Source organism: Balaenoptera borealis (assembly GCF_965194805.1).
Source record: "Balaenoptera borealis genome assembly, chromosome: 4".
Taxonomy (NCBI): Eukaryota; Metazoa; Chordata; class Mammalia; order Artiodactyla; family Balaenopteridae; genus Balaenoptera; species Balaenoptera borealis.
In genome coordinates, this window is record NC_138861.1 from 4,521,254 (window position 1) to 4,526,715 (window position 5,462).

The following is a 5,462-nucleotide window of genomic DNA, read 5'->3' on the forward strand; positions in this document are numbered from 1 at the left end:
GTAATCATTTCTTTCCCCAAAACTTTAGTTTGGCCCAGCAGGGCAGATGTCTCAGAGCTACTGAAGACACTCACTTGTGCTAATACCTCACTTAGGGTTATTGGAGCTGAATACTTGTTCCTATACAGAGGTTACTATTTCTTCAAATAAAATGTTATAACACATATTAATAAAAACATCCATCCTACATTGAATACAAAAATAAATAACAACCACGAAAACCTATGGCAGTAACTCTGTCACTGTTGTGAAAGATGAATCTCCCTAAGCCACATTGATTTAGACATTTATTGGATCAATCATTCAGGGAATGTTTATTGAGTTTCTAATATTTCTGTAATATAGCCCTTGGCATTTGCTTGGGGGGTGGATGTTGAGAAAAGATTCAACATTCCTCAGTTTTATGGTCTAAAATTTTGGGAAGAAAAAGCTTGTATACGATTTTTTTGTTTTTTCCAAGTACTTTCTTCAGGGTTCTCAAAAGGAAAAAAAAAAAAAAATTATATTTTCAAATGATAATAATTTACTCCCTTTACCTTGACAGAATCAGGTTTAAATCTGGTTTTTAAAATGTGTACATGCTTTCATAACTATATTTTCTAAATATTCTATGTTTAATATGAACAAAATGATCAAGGACTTAGACCCATATGCAGCCTAAGTTTACTTATAGTAAAATATCAAAAGGCCTTGCTGTATCATGAATTAGGTGTTACTACATATAGATCAGGCCTGTTTTGTACATAGTGACAAATGCAATGGAATAGGTCATTCGCTCTTACTGCCATTCAGACGGCCAATGATGTCGCTGTCCTTGTTTCTCCAAATTAGTTTTTTTTTTTAATTGGAGTATAGTTGCTTTACAATGATGTGTTAGTTTCTGCTGTACAACGAAGTGAATCAGCTATATGTATACGTATATCCCGTCCCTCCTTGACTTCTTTCCCAATCCCCCCATCCCACCCATCTAGGTCGTCACAGAGCGCCGAGCTGAGCTCCCTGTCCTATACAGCATGTTCACACTAGCTATCGATTTTACACATGGTAGTGTATATATGTCAATCCTAATCTCCCAATTCACCCCCTCTCTGTCCACATGTCCATTCTTCATGTCTGCAACTCTATTCCTGCCCTGCAAATAGGTTCATCTGTACCATTTTTCTAAATTCAACATATATGTGTTAATATACAATATTTGTTTTTCTCTTTCTGACTTACTTCACTCTGTATGACAGACTCTAGGTCCATCCACGTCTCTACAAATGACCCAATTTCATTCCTTTTAATTTGTGCGAAAAATGAATGAAAGAAAAAATGAACAGAATGATAACCTGCTAATGACAGTATATTAACTAATTATCGAGAGCTTCCTATGTGTCAGATACTGTTCCAGGTAGTCAAGATGTATCAGTGACTCACACAGACAAATCCCCACCCTGCGCAACTTATCCTAGGGAGACAGGCCATACACAAAGGATGAGGTTGTATGAAAGGAATACATTATTAAAACGTGTTAAAAGGTGATAAGCCCTTTATGAAAAAAATATAAAGAAATAAGTGTAAAGAATAAAAATATTGGGAGTGTTGGGAGAAGGATTATATTTTAAAACCAGCAGTCAGGGTAGAGCTGGGACCTTTAGAGAATGGAGTTTACTACAGAATTCAGCAGTAATGTAGGGGAGGAGTAGAATAGAAGCTGGGAAAGGCTTTGATATGCAGATGGGGGAGAGAGGGCTTTCTAGTTTATATGCAGTAGGGAGTATTGTAAATAAAAGTCACTCTAATTTTTTCCCTTGAAACCACAATAAGGCAGAGATTGTCACAATTTTTTTTTTTAAGTTTTGTATTTTTTTTTTAAACATCTTTATTGGAGTATAATTGCTTTACAATGGTGTGTTAGTTTCTGCTTTATAACAAAGTGAATCAGTTATACATATACATATGTTCAGATATCTCTTCCCTCTTGCATCTCCCTCCCTCCCACCCTCCCTATCCCACCCCTCTAGGTGGTCACAAAGCACCGAGCTGATCTCCCTGTGCTATGCGGCTTCTTCCCACTAGCTATCTATTTTACATTTGGTAGTGTATATATGTCCATGACACTCTCTCACCCTGTCACATCTCACCCCTCCCCCTCCCCATATCCTCAAGTCCATTCTCTAGTAGGTCTGTGTCTTTATTCCCATCTTGCCACTAGGTTCTTCATGACCATTTTTTTTTTTTCTTCCTTAGATTCCATATATATGTGTTAGCATACTGTATTTGTTTTTCTCTTTCTGACTTACTTCACTCTGTATGACAGACTCTAACTCCATCCACCTCATTACAAATACCTCCATTTCATTCCTTTTTATGGCTGAGTAATATTCCATTGTATATATGTGCCACATCTTCTTTATCCATTCATCCGATGATGGACACTTAGGTTGCTTCCATGTCCTGGCTATTGTAAGTAGAGCTGCAATGAACATTTTGGTACATGACTCTTTTTGAACTATGGTTTTCTCAGGGTATATGCCCAGTAGTGGGATTGCTGGTTCGTATGGTAGTTCTATTTTTAGTTGTTTTTTTTTTCCTTCTCACCTATCAGATGGTATGTTTATTTTATTCTGACTAAATATGCCCATTCTGCACATAGAAACTGCTTTTGAACAAAGAATCAGTCTTTCAGCCACTGGATACTCCAGGTAAAAATTACAATAATGCCTTGACTTGGCTAAGAAATTATGAGGCCATCAAATCACTCTGGGCCTCAGTTCCTTCATTTGTAAAATAAGTTGGTTTTTTTTTTTTAATAAATTTTATTTTTATTTATTTATTATTTTTGGCTGTGTTGGGTCTTTGTTGCTCTGCGCGGGCTTTCTCTAGTTACAACGAGTGGGTGCTACTCTTTGTTCCGGTGTGCAGGCTTCTTGTTGCAGTGGCTTCTCTTGTTGCAGAGCACAGGCTCTAGGCACTCGGGCTTCAGTAGTTGTGGCTCATGGGCTCTAGAGCGCAGGTTCAGTAGTTGTGGCGCACGGGCTTAGTTGCTCTGCGGCATGTGGGATCTTCCTGGAAGAGGGCTCGAACCCATGTCCCCTGCATTGGCAGGCGGATTCTTAACCACTGCACCACCAGGGAAGCCTTGGTGCCCATAATATTGAGAAATTGTAACCCTTGACACTCATCTGGGCTCTATGTTCTTCCCCCTTGGGTCTTGGGTGCACGGGAGGCATTTGTACACTTGCCTTCGGAGCCTGGCTTCTCTGGGTGGGTTTTCTCTCACGTAAAGGAAAAACAATCTGCTCTGAGCTCCACCCTGGATTTTCCTCGCTCCTAAGAGGGGCAGTGCACAACCCCACCCAGCCAGCACCGCAGAGCAATGTTGCCCCGCTTCAGACTTAACCTGAGCAAGTGCTGCCAAGCCCAGCCGGAGTAGAGACCATGTATGGACCCCTTAACAAACTCGGCCTCCGCCCACGAAGGGCCCGGGCGGCCCCAGCCCTTGGGCTTCTATTTTTAGTTTTTTAAGGAACCTCCATACTGTTCTCCATAGTGGCTGTATCAATTTACATTCCCACCAACAGTGCAAGAGTGCTCCCTTTCCTCCACACCCTCTCCAGCATTTATTGTTTCTAGATTTTTTGATGATGGCCATTCTGACTGGTGTGAGATGATACCTCATTGTAGTTTTGATTTGCATTTCTCTAATGATTAATGATGTTGAGCATTCTTTCATGTGTCTGTTGGCAATCTGTATATCTTCTTTGGAGAAATGTCTATTTAGATCTTCTGCCCATTTTTGGATTGGGTTGTTTGTTTTTTTGTTATTGAGCTGCATGAGCTGCTTGTAAATCTTGGAGATTAATCCTTTGTCAGTTGCTTCATTTGCAAATATTTTCTCCCATTCTGATGGTTGTCTTTTGGGCTTGTTTATGGTTTCCTTTGCTGTGCAAAAGCTTTTAAGTTTCATTAGGTCCCATTTGTTTATTTGTGTTTTTATTTCCATTTCTCTAGGAGCTGGGTCAAAAAGGATCTTGGTGTGATTTATGTCATAAAGTGTTCTGCCTATGTTTTCCTCTAAGAGTTTGATAGTGTCTGGCCTTACACTTAGGTCTTTAATCCATTTTGAGTTTATTTTTGTGTATGGTGTCAGGGAGTGTTCTAATTTCTTACTTTTATATGTACCTGTCCAATTTTCCCAGCACCACTTATTGAAGAGGCTGTCTTTTCTCCACTGTATATGCTTGCCTCCTTTATCAAAGATAAGGTGACCATATGTGCGTGGGTTTATCTCTGGGCTTTCTATCCTGTTCCATTGATCTATATTTCTGTTTTTGTGCCAGTACCAAACTGTCTTGATTACTGTAGCTTTGTACTATAGTCTGAAGTCAGGGAGCCTGATTCCTCCAGCTCCATTTTTCGTTCTCAAGATTGTTTTGGCTATTCAGGGTCTTTTGTGTTTCCATACAAATTGTGAAATTTTTTGTTCTAGTTCTGTGAAAAATGCCAGTGGTAGTTTGATAGGGATTGCATTGAATCTGTAGATTGCTTTGGGTAGTAGAGTCATTTTAACAATGTTGATTCTTCCAATCCAAGAACATGGTATATCTCTCCATCTATTTGTATCATCTTTAATTTCTTTCATCAGTGTCCTATAATTTTCTGCATACAGGTCTTTTGTCTCCTTAGGTAGGTTTATTCCTAGATATTTTATTCTTTTTGTTACAATGGTAAATGGGAGAGTTTTCTTAATTTCACTTTCAGATTTTTCATCATTAGTGTATAAGAATGCAAGAGATTTCTGTGCATTAAGTTTGTATCCTGCTACTTTACCAAATTCATTGTTTAGCTCTAGTAGTTTTCTGGTAGCATCTTTAGGATTCTCTATGTATAGTATCATGTCATCTGCAAAAAAAGACAGCTTTACTTCTTCTTTTCCAATTTGGATTCCTTTTATTTCTTTTTCTTCTCTGATTGCTGTGGCTAACACTTCCAAAACTATGTTGAGTAATAGTGGTGAGAGTGGGCAACCTTGTCTTGTTCCTGATCTTAGTGGAAATGGTTTCAGTTTTTCACCATTGAGAAAGATGTTGGCTGTGGGTTTGTCATATATGGCCTTTATTATGTTGAGGAAAGTTCCCTCTATGCCTACTTTCTGCAGGGCTTTTATCATAAATGGGTGTTGAATTTTGTCGAAAGCTTTCTCTGCATCTATTGAGATGATCATATGGTTTTTCTCCTTCAATTTGTTAATATGATGTATCACGTTGATTGATTTACGTATATTGAAGAATCCTTGCATTCCTGGAATAAACCCCACTTGATCATGGTGTATGATCCGTTTAATGTGCTGTTGGATTCTGTTTGCTAGTATTTTGATGAGGATTTTTGCATCTATGTTCATCAGTGATATTGGCCTGTAATTTTGTTTCTTTGTGACATCTTTGTCTGGTTTTGGTATCAGAGTGACGGTGGCCTCG

The 5,462-nt window shown here is 38.7% G+C and overlaps 1 long non-coding RNA gene across 1 annotated transcript; it reads right to left on the reverse strand.

The window, feature by feature from the left end:
- Nucleotides 1–391: 391 nt before the first annotated feature.
- On the reverse strand, nucleotides 392–4,698 carry LOC309628624. Its single transcript, XR_014244594.1, has 2 exons — nucleotides 3,386–4,698; nucleotides 392–3,298 (listed from the first exon to the last, which is right to left on the reverse strand). It is a non-coding gene; the product is annotated as an uncharacterized lncRNA (long non-coding RNA).
- Between the last annotated feature and the right edge of the window lie 764 nt (nucleotides 4,699–5,462).